Source organism: Nannobrachium achirus (genome assembly GCF_963921795.1).
Source record: "Nannobrachium achirus genome assembly, chromosome: 10".
NCBI lineage: Eukaryota > Metazoa > Chordata > Actinopteri > Myctophiformes > Myctophidae > Nannobrachium > Nannobrachium achirus.
In genome coordinates this window covers 13,963,677-13,980,984 of record NC_137819.1, presented here as the reverse complement: position 1 = coordinate 13,980,984, position 17,308 = coordinate 13,963,677, and the positions used below count along the sequence as shown (strand labels likewise).

The following is a 17,308-nucleotide window of genomic DNA, read 5'->3' as shown; positions in this document are numbered from 1 at the left end:
ACTGTTTAAAGCATGGATAAAGTGGGGACCCCCACGCCTGGCCCCGGACCCCCAGGCGTGTGACGTACTGTAGGCCCTGGTCCTGGCAGATAGCCACGTAGACGTTGTTTCCATTAATGAACGGTGGGAAATCAGAACCGCGGGAGGTTCAATTGATTGTCAATTGATACATTTAATCGAGCGACGTATTCTCTCAGCGGCAATGGATCGATAGTCGAGTAATTGCTAACATCCTCGGTCGTAATATTTACAGACGGAAAAGGGACCCGTACCCGGCCATATCGGGTTGGGCACACCCACAGTCGCGCGTGCACACACACACACACACACACACACACACACACACACACGCACACACACACACACACACGTGCGCGCACGAACGCACACGCACACACACATGATCAGAATAGTGAATGTGAAGTTTATGTTCAAGGGTGGTGGTGGTGTGTGTGTGTGTGTGTGTGTGTGTGTGTGTGTGTGTGTGTGTGTGTGTGTGTGTGTGTGTGTGTGTGTGTGGCGCGCGTGTGTGTGTACGCGTGAGTGTGACTGTAGCCTACACTTTGATCTGCCTTTTTTTTACTTCATAAAATCAAAATGTGGTTCATCCAACTTTGTTTTCCTCACAACAGTGCTCTGTGTGTGTGTGTGTGTGTGTGTGTGTGTGTGTGTGTGTGTGTGTGTGTGTGTGACTGTGAGTGTGTGCGTGTGTGTGTGTGTGTGTGACTGTGTGTGTGTGTGTGTGTGTGTGTGCGCGCGCGCGCGTGTATGTGCCTGTACGTGCGCGAGAGAGCATTATAGTCCTCTAATCGGCTAAATCCGCTCTTTTCATCGCAGAGGCACACGCACGTGAAAGCTCACGTGTGCACGCCTTCCTTCTGTGGAAGTGCAAAACACAAACACAGGCAATCTCACACCCACACACACACACACACACACACACAAACAAAACAGCAATCCCCTCTGTTCTGTGTGTGTGTGTGTGTGTGTGTGTGTGTGCGAGGGGATTAGAACAAAAGGCCAGTCCCACGGCAGAGATTTGAAGCAGGAACAACAACAGCAGAGCAGACACTACTCATCCAGCCCCACCCACAGGGGACCCTCGGTGCATTGTATCAAACGCACACCCAAGGTTACTCCTGTGCTACGCAACAATACACCACTACAATGCTGATATAATACATCACACAATACACATACCCAACAATATATATCACATAATACACCTACCCAACAATATATATCACATAATACACCTACCCAACAATATATATCACACAATACACATACCAAACAATACTGATACAACATACAATACCCATACCAAACAATGCTGATACACTACATCAAACAATCCACGTCCTACATAATACTAATGCATCAAACAAGTGTACGTCTAAACCAGCACTATTCAACCTGCGGCCAGTCTCAGACTGTGCATTCACTCACTCGTTACTGTGATCACTCACTAAATTACTGTGAAATGGCTTAGTTTTTATTTCGTTTTTATTTAGTTTTCGTCAGTGAAAAAAACACAGTCGACAAACATTTTTTCGTCATAGTTTTAGTCGATGAAATCAACACTGATTGGTATGACCATGACGGGCCGCATAGACATGCTGCAGGGGCCGCATGCGTAGCCTGGCTGGGGCCTTTTGCCCCCAAAAGTTCTCCTCTGCCTTTCATTTTACACTCAAGAGTTACAGTATTGTTTAACATCTGTATTACTTAATTTACAAGAAGTCTACACAATTAGAGAGTGTAGAAGAAGTGTTATTTTGAACGTTTGCCTGTTATCTCTCCTATGGTACCAACATCAATACAGCGTGGAATTGTGGGAGGAAATATAATCTTATCCAACGATAACACATTTTGGGCCTGAGAGGCTAAATCTCCTCACATGGTGGTCTCAAAGGCTGAATAAATAATGGACTTTGATGTGAAACAAGGTTGAAAACGATTGCTCTAATCAGCCCATTCTCACCCCCTCTGCTTCACCCTCCCGACGCGTTCCCAACTCGCTTTCTGCTTCAGCCGTGCGACGCTTTGGAACGTTTACACTTTACAGCGTCTACGGTCAGATGAGAACGGAAGGAGAACGGAGAGTCTTAGTACGCATGCGCCGACATGTGTTTACTGGAATATTTTCCAGTCACGGGGAATCGAACCCCGGTCTCAAACTCTCAATTTTAGCTGTCATCATGCTCTACCGACTGAACTAAGGAGACGACTGGGAAATTCCTTTTTTTTTTGTGTTTTATCTTTGACAACGTGGATAATAACGTAGTCCTTTCTTTGAGCCGCATTCGGACGCGAAATTTACTAAAATTTAAAAAATGTACTATTCTGTCTATAACGGCACATAATTCGGTAACGCCACTGAGTCGGCTCATGCGCCGTTCGCACCGTTCGCCACGGCGACTCGGTCGCTACCGCTCCCTTGGCGGCGGCTCTCGGGGCTCATCGGCGCCTGAGACGGCGCGGCTCCGTCGTTTATAGTGGCGTGAACGGTAGCGTCGGGTAGCGTAAACCCTTCATAGCGGTATCGAATCTCGCTTCGGGAACTACTTTTTTTTTCTTTCTTCTTTCTTCTTAGACCACTGGCCATACCCAATTCGTCCAACCCTTGACACAGTAGGCAATCCCAAAGCGTCCCATTGTCCGACGCAGTACAGTACTTGACAAGGCATCGGTTGTATGACGCTTTAAAAGGTGAGAATATGTTGCTCTAATACAACAAATACTGCATATGACCATAGTCTGAATATAAAACCTATGAAAACACCTTGGCAGTAGTATAAGTAGCATTCTCTGACCCTAATAGTTAGGGGATATCTTAAAAAGTCCTGGAATAAATTCCTTACCAAAAAAAAAGAATCTTCACCAATGTGTTTGTAAAGGTCATCTCACAAAGACTGAAATTCAGTTTCCCTAGGAGAATCCGTTACAGCTGCTGAAAGTTGGGGTCCCATAAAACACACCAAAATAAATCTGCTTCAAGTAGCATGTGAGGGGTCAAACTAAGGTTTTTTCATGATTCTGAATCCATTGCAAGCATTTGTTTTGCACAAAAAACATTCCTTGGGGTAAAGGCGGCTCACACGAAACTGTGAAAAGTTTTGACTCATCACTAAACCATAGTTTTGTGGGGCCATTTCTTTTCTTTCTTGAGGTATTAAAAAGGTCTTAATAAGACCTTAAATTATGACTTCACGGTCATCTGGGGACCCTCCCAAAACCATTTGGGGACCTCTCCGGGGGTCTCGGCCTACAGGTTGACAACACCCTTGGAAAAGGGGTAAGAGAATGTATAGACCCATTTCTTGTTTACAAACATTGAGACTAAATGCACAGGTGACTGTATCATGTAATCAATTCCCAACAATCCCCAAACCTGTTGTTTTGGGGAGCGCTGGTTTCATTGGCTCATTTGGTACCGACCTGCGCGCGCATCTAGGTTCTTATCAATGTAACGTGGACCAGAAATGCATATATAGGCTACTGTAGTAGATGGAAGTGGAGCAGAGATTTTTGTTTAAAGAAAAGTGGATGTTTGCTCAAGTGTTTATTGCTCTGGTGTTTTCTTTTTATAAACTGGGATTATCTTCAAATGATTTATACTTGTGTCGCACCGTGAATAACGATCTGAAAACAACGTGTCGCGCATTGAAGTGGTGTGCCGACTATCGTGTTAGCTTTGCTGCGCAGGTCGCTGCAAGCAGAAAGAGAGAGGCAGCATGCACGCAGCAGCAGCAGACCTTCTCTGGAGAGAAGGAGATCCGCAAATGAAACCTTCTGATTTATAACCAGTTGCAGGCAGCTGAGGTGCTCATCATGTCTTCAGCTGCATAAAGTGAGCTGGTAGATTTCAACGGAGCTTGTGCACGTGTGTGTGGGGAGGGGTGGAGGGAGGGACTTTGGAGAGAGTGAGGGAGAAGGACTCTAGTCCTGTTCAAGTGTCTAAAGACAGATATTTCATTATCTTACGCAAAAGGTGCAACCTTTTTTTTTTATCTGCCCCGGGCAACCGTTAGTGTCAATCCCTGAAGGTGACCCGGGCCACCCCTGGAATCTGACCGGCGACCCCAGGTGCATCCCTCCAGCCAGGTACCACCCCGCCAGCTATCACCCAGGTGCCCCATTGACCATATTCACACCGTGGCCATCTTGGATCACATGACTACATGGGGGGGCAACACATCTGAGCCTGCATTACAAACCATTGTAAACAATGGAGTGATGGTATCAAAACAGAGTTCTGTTCAACTAATTTCTTTTGACCAAATCGACAAATGGGCAGATGAAAACATCAACATTCCCAAAAGGCTTCAAAAGAAGGGCTGGTAGTAACTGGATTGAAGGTACATCCACCATATAGGTTGCAACATTACTGGGTACAGACTTGCTCTCTGTGCAGTGCTTGCTCTGCCGTCATATTAACTTACTTTATCAGGATTTTTGCATGTTAATCATGATTCAACACTGAATCAATGACTTTCTTTTTAACAACTTAATAGCGCTAATATTAATTTAATGAGATTAATGAAAGATTAATTGCCATAATGTCAGTTAGCTGTAAGTAGATATGAGCAACTTGTAGCTGCTGATGTTTCCATGCTAACATTGTTTTATTTGTCGTTAACAAATAGTTAATATGAGGCGATAATCAAAATCCATTATCCTGGGGCGGAACATTTGCCACAAATAGTGAGCTTGTAGATCGGCTATTTTTTTGGGCAAAGACATTTGTACATTTGGGATTGGGTAACGCACCGAGAGTGCACACTGAGCACTAAAAGGCCTGCTCTTTCCCAGAATCTGAACATTGATGCCAAATGTGACAGCTGTGGTGTCATTGGTAAGCTACTAACCCATTCAACACATTGGTAGGCTAAAGCATTCAACACGTTGGTACGCTACTAAAGCATTCGACACGTTGGTACGCTACTAAAGCATTCGACGCGCGTCTCATCTGCAAGCTGATAATCATGTTTACACGCGGGATGAATTGACGCTCATTTGAATGCATTTCTAAAGACGAAAAACATGTATTTGCCTGAGGTTTTGTGCATATGGTTCATGGTGTCTGCCCTGCATTTCTAAACGACTGACAAGTTCTGAGAGCTGAACATTTTGTCATCCCAGCAAGCACGCTCAGGACCTGGACCAATCAGTGACGTCTCGGTTGGGGCCAGATCAAGTCAAACCATGACTAGTCAGATCTGGCCTAGAATATCACCTGATTTCAACCAACATAAATCCTGCCCACGAAAACGGACGTCCTGGATTAATCAGAGAGTTTCAAATCGAGGCCAGATGAATATCATAACTAGTCAGATATGTCCCAGAATATAACTTACATGCACATAAAGAGGTCCATATGACGTCCTGGTAATGACGTCAAGATCATCCCCATATGGGCTGTGATCTGGCCTAGTTCTGAACGTCACCGGAGTCAGCAGACGACGTTATCATAACACCATCATGACGTCCTTTGCTTGCAGGGATGTTATTGTTGTCTTATTTATTGTTAATTCATTGTCAGTGTGTTTCTATGCATCGTCGTAACTTGTGTGTTGGCACTTTGATGTGTTATTATTGAAGGTGGCCTGTGTCAAATGGAATGACGTCACTGACGTGACAACTGATTATCACCACAAGCTGCACCTCTTTGGACTAATCATCTGCTCAACCCTGATTGGTTGATCCCGGCAGCAACACCAAATCGCTCTGAAATCGGCGCAGATTTGAGCATACTTATATATGCGTAGATGACACAAAAATGGTGATTTAATGCTTTCCTGATGCATGTTCACGCACACATTCACCTGTCTGTGTCTCTGTGTGTGCGTGTGTGTGTGTGTGCGCGCGCGTGCGTACAACCATACTTCATTCAGCCCTTGCACGAAGTGTCCCACTTGGGCACTCAGTCAAAAAGGTTCTGTACAGCAACACTGCTACATTTTTGATCAAAAACACCCCAAAATAAAACCCAGCTACACTGGAGCTGGAAGGCAACGAGAGATGTGTGTCACGCACACACGACACGCACAGGTTTGCATTAAGTATACTTGTGAGAACCCTGAAAGCCAGAAATAGACCATACACACACACGCACAGGTTGTACTGTGCTTATGCGGACAACATTGTAAGACAGTGATTTTTATGAATGCCATTTTTAACCAGCCTATAAAAGCCGAAAAAAAGCCGATCTACAAGCTCACAACGCATCACACTGCGACTAGTCCTGGGGCAGTATGGATTTTTAGTTATTGCGGCGGTAATAGAGTACTGAAGTTTGACGTCATTTACCCATCCTACCTGGTTCACACCCCCCCCCCCCCCGATTCTGAATTCCCATAGACTTTTTTCATATATGTCATATAAGAACTGTGTTCCAAACATAAACAAATTATCTAAGCGGTTTGACTCATATGGATATGAAGAATCACCTGATGGTGAGAAAATGCTAATGTTACTGTCGCCGAATTAGTTACATTTTCACCAGAAACAGGCTTTATCAAATATTAGTGACTGACTATCATAAACCATACAGAGCCACCTCCCCGACAATATCGCGGTTTGTTTATTTTTGGACCACAATGCTTATATGAGACGATTTTAAGATGCCACAATGTTCGCGGCCAGTCTCTTATTTTGAAGGCCGGAAGTAGATCGAGCTAACTGAACAAATTCCTACTTGACGGAGATTCACCCGGAAGTACTTGTGGTCCAAATGTAAACAGGGGTGGAAGATGGATCCCTTATACTTTTGCTATTTTAGCGAGAATCCAATGCCATCCTTGGCATCAAAAGTGTTTTTTGGAGAAAATGGACTATAAAGATGAGAAAGACCGTTGGCTTCCATGTTATGGGCAAACTATTGTGTGCACGTGGATGCGCGATGATGATGAATCGGCGAGTCCACCCGTGCCAGCATTTTCCAACGGACGGTACGTAGCCCCTGCCAGCTTTACTGTATATACAGTAAATATTGCGCGTATATACGCGGGATCGGCACTCTAGATACCTTTTAATATTTCGCAAGTATACGCGGGATCGGCTTCAAATGAGTTAAGTCAACATTTACCGACGGTATGGCGGTATTGTTGCGATATCTCAATAATAGTCTTTTAAAAGACAAAGAAGCAGCTGCACACACTGTAGCTAAAATTTATTTTAGGACGCAGAGTATATGGAAACCAACATTTCAGCAGCAGACCGCCTTCTTCAGGGTATAGAATATCGCGGAATATCTCCCCAAAAAGTAGTTTTGAATGTGCCGTCTCTTGACGTCTTTTTTCAAAGGGCCCCGTGTGCCAACTTTTGAAAAATGGAATATTTATTTTTGAAAAGATGTCAAAATGACCCGAGATCAGAGAGACGCTTTTCTCTGTTTGTGTGTTGGCTCCCTCGTTTGGCTGATTGAGAAAATGTGTGTTCATTCTAGTGGATGGACACTTTAATAAAATATCTGGGCACATCTAAGTTGGAGCCATTTTGGCTCCTGGCATTGAAAGAGTTTTAAATACATTTAAATTAAAATATATATAAAAAAATTATCGCGGTATAATCGCAGTTATGAACTCAACACGCGGTATGCATTACACAAACGTGGTATGGCTGTATTGCGGTTATTGCACCCAGCCCTAACTGCGACGTGTTGTGAGCTTGTAGATCAGCTGTTTTTTTCAGTGCACAACAACACAGCACATACCTAAGGATATATCAGGGTATAAAATCTAACCCCAACTCCTAAACCTAACCTCTAAAGGTCTAATGCTATAAACCTGACCTGAATCTGTTTTCCTCATTCTAAGCCTATAAGCCATTGTAAGCCTAAAATGGTTTCTTTTCTAAACACAAAACCACCATTTATCTTGTGAGTCCGCACAATGGTCAGTCTCTTAAACCAGTGGTTCTCAACCTGTGGGTCGGGGTCCCAAAATTATTTTTGAGGGTACCCAGATGATTAACTTCATGACGTGCACCATTGTTTCCTCGCTCAACAGTAAACAAACCAACTTAAAGTTTTAAGTGTATAGAGGGTATCTGCACATTTCTAAAGTGACAATTTAAGGACTTTTTAATACCTCTAAAATGACAAATTAAACATTGGCCAAATTGTCAAATATTAGAGACAGAAATTGTGAAAATAGCAGATAGATCTGCTATTTTCATTAAAGGTTGAGAACCACTGTCTTAAACTACACTATGCTTGACATTTGGCCCTCACAAGTATAGTAACACACACACACACACACACACACACACACACACACACACACACACACACACACACACACACACACACACACACACACACACACACACACACACACACACACACACACACACACACACACACACACACACACACACACACACTCTTATTGGTGTCATTAGCTGAGGAGTGGACTAGACCGAGGAGTGAGTCATTTGATTCATATTTCAAATCCCCCCCAAACGACTTGCGACTTATAATAAACCTCTGAATATCCATAAACCAAGCCGTTAGAAACCCAATAAGAGCTGAATATCCTCACGCTGGCACGCATAAACCTTGTATGTCCAAAAACCCTTGCTTTTCAGGAAATGGGAGAGGGAAAAAATTAAGCTGTATTTTTCAATGGAGCCGGTTATTATTTAGACACGAGCTCATTGTCATTGGTTTTAAAAGTTTATAACCGTGGTTCTCAAAGTGGGGTCCCGGGGACCCCTAGGGGGTCCTTCAGGGCATTCAAGGGGGGTCGCCAGCATAACGTTTTTGCGACTGAAGTTCGCAGTTTAGTATGAGAAACGGCACATCATGTCTCCAACTGTCCGTGTACGCTTTTTACGGTCTATGGGTTTGCCGCTCTGACATCACTGTGATGTCAGGGGAACCACACTAACAGAATCCCTTTTATGCCCATATAAGGAGATCCCTGATGTCATCAATATTAAGCCCATATCTAACAGGACTTCATATGGGAATGCCTATATATGGAGGCCAGATACCACACTAACAGAATCCATATACGGCCAAGACAGATGGCCAAGACAGCCCATATCTGTGTGGCTGTTCTCTACAGACAGGGATCTCCATGTATGGGCATAAAAGGGACTGTATGTATGATGTCAGATGTCATGGACGTCATAGGACTTTCACATAACGAATAACTGAGTAACCATGCAGGGGTTTTGGAGACATGGCACTACCTCGCCTTTTAGGGCGAGGTCGCTTGTCGCCCTTAGGCGCCTTACTGGTAATATAGCATCGCAGTCATTTTACGCACTTTAACCATATGCAGGGATTCAACAGGACATTAAGACTTGTCCTGTTGTCCAGGACAACAAATAAATCTTTATGGACAAGTTCATTACAAATGCATGTACTTTGGACAAGTGGCTCTTGGTCTCACTTTTTCTGTGACACTCCAAGCAGCTTTGTGCTGTATGCAAACTATGGACTGACGATACGATGGAGTGGAGGGGGCCAAGGGGGGTCTTATTTATTTGTCAAAAACAAAAAAAGAAATTACTGTGGCAATTTTTTATCCTGAACTGACTTTTGTGCCTGGACAGACAAGTGAATGGGATATTTACTTGTCCAAAGGACAAGTGCCTCAAAAAGTTAATGTCAAGCCCCGATATGTTGTTATGATTTGGCTATTTTTGAAAAGTATTGAAAAACATTTAACTACTGGTTGAAGACGCACTTTCACAGTCACTTAAAAATGCTTAGCAGATGTAGAAACTCACGACACGTCGCATTGCGTGCGAGTTCGTTGAACTGCTAGCTGTGCTACTGTTGCATGACACTCCATGTACCATGAAATACGGCATTAGAGATGGATGGATGGATGGATGGATAGACGGATAGAAATATGGGGATACACGTTTTCTGCCCAAACGACCTCTGGCCCATAACGGTGTCTTTAATAATCCAGTAAGGTCTCTGGTAGCCATCATCAACGTCGGGTGAAAACCTCGCATGTCCAAAAAAGAAAAAAGGAAAAAACGTTCCTTTCCGGGGGAAACGGAAAAGAACATTTCCAGGAACAGTGAAAATAGCCGATCTACATGCTGAAATGACCATGACAGCACACCTATAGCCGTTAATAGAAGATTTGAGAACTGATTAATCACAATAGAAATATCATCGGTTGTGCAGCTGATGATGTGTGGACTGACAAGTCTCGGCAGCAGCAGCGCCATTGCAACTGCAGTCGGCTAAGTGCTAGTGCAGTTTGCACGGGAAGTTCACAGACGTACAGTAGTAGCCAAATCTGTCCGATGACCCGGTCATCTAATTATTGGCATAGGCTAAAACTAAAAGGAATACCGGTAAATTGGCCTCCTGTGTTAACCCATTTAGGCCTAGAATTATTTAACGCTTTAACAATTGAAAAATAGCAGATATATAAGCCCACAGCGCGGCACCGAGTGCCGCGCTGCGAGCTTGTAGATCTGCTATTTTTGAAAAATCGTAGGCACATTTTTTCAATATATATTTTTTAAAGCAAACTTTTGTAACTCAAATCTCTGATCCTGGGGGGTGGTCCCTGGAACAACATATTTTGAGATGGGGGTCTGTGGCCAAATACATTTTGGGGGTCCTTTGAGAACCACTGATTTAGAGGAAGGATATAGAAGTCGGGTCAAAGATCGGGTCAAAAGATATTCAAAGACACACATGTTCACGTTTTTTCACAAATAGCAGATCTACAAGCTCACAGCAAGTGAGCTTGTATATCTGCTATTTTTTAATAGTTAAAGCATAAAATAATGGTTAAAGTGATTAAGATCTAACATGATAACAGGATGGGTTAGGTCTACGCACCTGTACTTTAACATGAGTTAGTATGGTGCGACAGATATTTTCTGAGGTGGTACATGGTGTAAAAAAGGTTGAGATGAACCACTGAAGTAGGGCATTAAATGGCAAACAAGAGGAGACTGGGAGATGGGAGGTTTCGGGGCAGAACACGGCCACAGATAGACTGATAGACAATAAGGTGCTGGGACAGCTTTATGGGAGCAGCATGTCTCATAAGTGTCACCCTGTGACGGATGAGTCTATCGCTGTGATGGAGCCCAGCTGATTGATCCTAATAAAAAAAATACCACGGCCGACAGGCGGGCGCGCACGCACGCACGCACGCACGCACGCACACACCCACACACACACACACACACACGCACACACACACACACACACACGCACACACACAGTCGACCTTGAGATGTGAAACAATAAGAAATTACTGTTCATAAATATCTCTGAAACTGGAAGATAGATTTGATAAGATTTTTTAGGACCAAAAGGAAAGTTATTGTACAAACATAATAAATTATCACAGAAACATAATTGCCTTGATGTACTGTATATAACATTAATGAGCATCAACAAGTTTCAGCTGGACACAGACACACACACACCTGCCCTCCTCAGTGCTCTACGGAGTCTGTTTCATTTCTCTCCAAAGGCCCTTGAATGTGATGTCATATGATTAAGGATTACTGTGATTATATGGTAAACACACGTTTGATATCACACACACCATAACTGGAACATTCACTACCTCCCCATTAAAAAAAGAAAGAAAAAGAAAACAATTAATTACAATAATTTCATTTAATAGAATAATTTCTTAACAGCAATTAATTGATTGTTAACATCCCTGATAGATGGATGGATAGGCCTAGATAGATGGAAGACTGACAGACAGCTGTGTTGACATCATCTGTAGGCAGGTTCGGTCATTTCAAACAAGATTTATTTATCGGTTGTCTTGTTGCGACCGCCAGGTCGCACTTACTATCAAAACCTGCACAAACTGTCAGTCCGTCAGTCCGTCAGTCAGTCCGTCAGTCTGTCTGTCACACCTCAAACGTCACACTCTTGCCCTGCTCATATCTCCGCAACCGTTGCCCCGATCCATGCAAAATTTTGCACACACACTCCTTGCCTGCCAAACTACAACCTCCAAGGACCCCCGGAGCTCCGGACCCCCAGATGTAAAACATGACCAAATGTGCAAAAATGACCAAATGACCACCCCAACGGGGCTGCTCACGTGGAATTCCCTTTGCACACACACTCCTTACCTGCCAAACTACAACCTCCAAGGACCCCCGGAGCTACAGGGACCCCCAGGTCCCTGGGGGACCCCCAGATGTAAAAAATGACCAAATGTGCAAAAATGACCAAATGACCACCCCAACGGGGCTGCTCACGGGGAATTCCCGGGGACCACCGACTCCTGGTGCTCCAGAACCGATGCAAAAGTGTTGGCGCCCCCAGTGGAGGACCCCCTACACTGCAGCTCACATAAAATGCCGTAACTCCGGCTAGGAGCGACCGGGAGAGCCGGGGCCGGTACCTATTCGTCCGCCTCGGCGGCGCGGAGACCCCACCCCTCATTTCTCACATGGCCCTCTTCTAGCGCCACCATGAGGCCATGTGACCTGATGGTCGCTTATCTCCCGATTAGGGAGTCTTACTGGTGTTAAACGGGAGAACAATGGCTTCTATCATCTATATGATAACTTTCCCCGAAATAGAAAGCCCTGTTGTTTCTTCTATTACCTTAGATTCCCCAAGAACTGTCCACAGTCCTCCTCTGAGACACAGAGGTAGGGGACAGACACAGTCCTCCTCTGAGACACAGAGGCAGTGGACAGACACAGTCCTCCTCTGAGACACAGAGGCAGTGGACAGACACAGCCCTTCTCTGAGACACAGAGGCAGGGGACAGACACAGCCCTCCTCTGAGACACAGAGGCAGTGGACAGACACAGCCCTCCTCTGAGACACAGAGGCAGTGGACAGACACATACAGTCCTCCTCTGAGACACAGAGGCAGTGGACAGACACAGCCCTCCTCTGAGACACAGAGGCAGGGGACAGACACAGTCCTCCTCTGAGACACAGAGGCAGTGGACAGACACAGTCCTCCTCTGAGACACAGAGGCAGTGGACAGACACAGTCCTCCTCTGAGACACAGAGGCAGTGGACAGACACAGTCCTCCTCTGAGACACAGAGGCAGGGGACAGACACAGTCCTCCTCTGAGACACAGAGGCAGTGGACAGACACATACAGTCCTCCTCTGAGACACAGAGGCAGTGGACAGACACAGCCCTCCTCTGAGACACAGAGGCAGGGGACAGACACAGTCCTCCTCTGAGACACAGAGGCAGTGGACAGACACAGTCCTCCTCTGAGACACAGAGGCAGTGGACAGACACAGTCCTCCTCTGAGACACAGAGGCAGTGGACAGAAATCAGTGCCACGTTATAATGAGCGTTAGTGAGGAGCAATTATGCGAAGATAGGGTTGGAAACGGGTGATGCGATCCTTTTAGCCCATTAAGATCGGAATCGCGGCACCGAGTGCTGCGCTGCGAGCTTGTAGATCTGCCTTTTTTTTATTGTGACAATTTGTGCAAGTCTTTGAATACTTTTGACCCGATTCTATGAATGTCTTCTAAGTGAGAGATGTGTGCGTGACACACATCTCTCAATGCCTTTCAGCTCCAGTGTAGCTGGGTTTTATTCTGGGGCGTTTTTTGATCAAAAATGTAGCAGTGTTGCTGTACAGAACCTTTTTTGACTGAGTGCCCATAAAGGTTTTTCATGTCAAGGACCCCTAGAAGAATTATATGTATTTGGCCGCCAACCCCCATCTCAAAATAGGGGGCCGCTCTCCATTCCGACATTGACTTCTAATTGTCTGAGTGGCGGCACTTCCATAGAGGTTAGAGTTAGGGTTAGTGTCGGAATGGGGGGATGTCGGAATGGGGGGATCAACCCCTCGAAATATTATGTATCAGGGATCAACCCAGAAGCAAATATTTGAATTACAAATGTTCGCTTTAAAAAAAGATATTCAAAGATTTATACAGATTTACAAGCTATAGGGATGGGACGATATGAAAATTTCATATCACGATTATTGTGTCAAAAGAAATCGCGATTTACGATATTATCACGATAATCAAAATCCATTATCCTGGGGGCGGAACATTTGCCAAAACAATTGCTGATCTATAAGCTCACAACGCGTTGTGACGCGTTGTGAGCTTGTAGATAGGTAGTAGTACATACAATAGTACCTATTGTATGTAAAGGACACGGTGTGTTCTCTGTGTGAGAAGAGCAACATGAATAAAATAAAACGTACTTAATGCAGCATACTACTTAAAGGGGAAGACCACCCATTTTCAATATTGAACTATGTCATTAATATACCTTAGAGGAGTTGTGTGGAAATAGAAAAAAAGTTCCCCCCCTTCTGTGTTGCCTAGAACTGGAGGATTGATTTTGGGGTTTGTATTCTAAATTACAACTTGATGACATCACACATTGTACTTTACAATACAAACCCCAAAATCAATCCTCCAGTTCTAGGCAACACAGAAGAGGGGGAACTTTTTTTCTATTTCCACACAACTCCTCTAAGGTATATTAATGACATAGTTCAATATTGAAAATGGGTGGTCTTCCCCTTTAATGTACTCTATACCCCAGGCAAAAAAAGGTGCTGGACATGACACTGCTACACTTCTGATCAAAAAACACCTAGAAACACAGTGGAGCTGAAAGGCAAAGAGAGATGTCATGTTCTGTGATAAATGTTCCCTACACCGCTATACACCACATGCACACACACACACACACACACGCACGCACGCACACACGAACGCACACACACGTCACGTTCGTATGACTATACTGAGAACATCAATATTTTAGGAGGGTGCATAGTTACTATTGTACTGTATTCCCAAAAACCCAAACCTAGACAATCTACAATCTGTAAGTGGACACACACTTATTGATGTCGTTACCCGAGGATTGACTGAAGAGTCGTTTGATTCATATTTCAACCCCCGGCCCCGATGAATAACCAAAAACCATTAATGTGAGACAACGGTAGCTTGACTATAGCTTCTATTTCAGCAGGTACACAAGAACCTGTGTGTTTTATTAGCTTGGAGTCCCCATCGATGATGTCACTGGTAGCCATGCACAAATGTAACCAAATGGACCCTTAACAGGTCTGTAACTCTGAGAGTGTACAAATGTAACCAAATGGACCCTTAACAGGTCTGTAACTCTGAGAGTGTACAAATGGAAATTTGGTTCCATTTTGTGCACACAGTTACGGTGGTCCTTGACACTCAAACATTTGAGAACACTGCCTTGGAACCCTGGGGGTACCTATAGACCAGAGACGTGCCGAGAATGTTAAGAGAGGCAAGGGCTGAAATTTCAAAAGGGGCCTTTTAATGAAAATATCGAAAATAGCAGACCTCCAAGCTCACAACGCGTCACTGCTGCGACACGTTGTGAGCTTGGAGGTCGGCTATTTTCGGTGCTTGATACCACACTGAACTAAGCATAATCAAGTCAATACTGGAGATGTGGCGTAATGGCATGGATTTCTACACAGAGAGGGCAATTCCTTTCAACATAAGATGCTGCGTTCAAGTTCAGGAGAGTTTGGAGTTAGACAAGGAAATTCTCTTGAATGCTGCCTTCAGGTATGGCATGGAAAGAGGACATTTGCATTTCTTTCACCATATAAAAACTGCATTCATGGTCTGGAGAGGGCACTTTTTTACAGACGGGTAAAAGGGCAGGGGCTCAAGCCCCCTTTGATGTCTATGCCTGCCCTAGACCGCATATTGAGCTGCACTTATTGGATCTAGTGTATGTATGTGAGTGTATATGTGTTCTCGGTCTATGAGCGATGTGGTGAAAAAGGAGAATAAATCTGTCTGTCTGTCTGTCTGTCTGTCTGTCTGTCTGTCTGTCTGTCTGTCTCAATATGAAACCAAACAGAAGCAAACTTAACTGAACCAAGTTAAGCCTGTTTATTCAAGACATTCAAGTGTGTGTGTGTGTGTGTGTGTGTGTGTGTTGCAGTGATTGACAGTCCGTCCGTCAGAGAGGTGACAGACTCTGGCTCCACTAGTCTCTACTGGGAGTACACTGATCCCATTCCTAACACACACACCACACACACACACACACACACACACACACACACACACACACACACACACACACACACACACACACACACACACACACACATGTGCACATGCGCACGCACACACACCCCAGAGAGGGGAGAGGAAAAAACAAGAGAGGGGGAGAGAGAGAGAGAGAGAGAGAGAGAGAGAGAGAGAGAGATGGAGAGATGGGCTGAGCGAGAAAGAGACGAGGGATAGAGAGAGAAACAGAGAAATATGAGAGAGACATATGAAGGGGAGAGAGAGAGAGAGAGATGAAGGGGAGAGAGAGAGATGAAGGGGAGAGAGATAGACAGACAGACAGACAGAGACAGACAGACAGACAGACAGACAGACAGACAGACAGACAGACAGACAGACAGACAGACAGAGAGAGAGAGAGAGAGAGAGAGAGAGAGAGAGAGAGAGAGAGAGAGAGACTACAAGGCTGCAAAGCACGTCTCGGACCAACGCACGCTCTCTCTCTCTCTCTCTCTCTCTCTCTCTCTCTCTCTCTCTCTCTCTCTCTCTCTCTCTCTCTCTCTCTCTCTCTCTCTCTCTCTCTCTCTCTCTCTCTCTCTCTCTCTCTCTCTCTCTGTCTCACACACACTCACACACACACACACACACACACACACACAGAGAGAGACAGACTCACCTCCTGGTACCAGGCACCGGCAGCCCTCTCCTCTCCTCTCCTCTCAGTCCCGCGCCATAAAAGAATACTAAAATAATCCACTGATGTGTTGATGATAATCCCCAGGCAGGACCACACGCACAGCACGCACACACACACACTCAGTCACACACGCACTCACACCGCGTGAACGGTCTCTTCCAGAGTCCGGCGGGCAGCAGCAGATATCACACAAAGAAGACCCGAAATCCACCGCAACGCGACTACTGATCACATCCCGATACGAGCACCGCACGGCCACGCGCACATACATACACACTGACACGTGCACGCGCGTCGCCACACTCACACACACATACTCTCTCTCACACACACACACAGAGCGGTAGATGTGTGTGTGTTGTTATGATGTTCCGCGCAGCGCTCCAACACGCACACTGGAGTGAACACCACCACCACTGACCGGAAGACTGGAGCGCGCCGCCTCGCCGGGGCCACGCCTTCCTCATTTGCATATATGTCCCCTACAGCCAGTTAGAGAGACTGACCCCGCCCCCTAGCCCCGCCCTCTTCCCTCTTCAAGTTCATAGACACTATTATAACATGTATGTAACTATGTATGAGTGTGTGTGTGTGTGTGTGTGTGTGTGTGTGTGTGTGTGT

General features: G+C 45.1%; 1 long non-coding RNA gene across 1 annotated transcript in view; it reads right to left on the bottom strand.

The window, feature by feature from the left end:
- Positions 1–16,999, bottom strand: part of LOC308292201 — a 91,015-nt gene extending 74,016 nt beyond the window's left edge. Inside the window, exon 1 of the long non-coding RNA XR_013962389.1 lies at positions 16,667–16,999. This is a non-coding gene — a long non-coding RNA (uncharacterized lncRNA). The remainder of the gene's footprint in view (positions 1–16,666) is intronic.
- Positions 17,000–17,308: the final 309 nt, after the last annotated feature.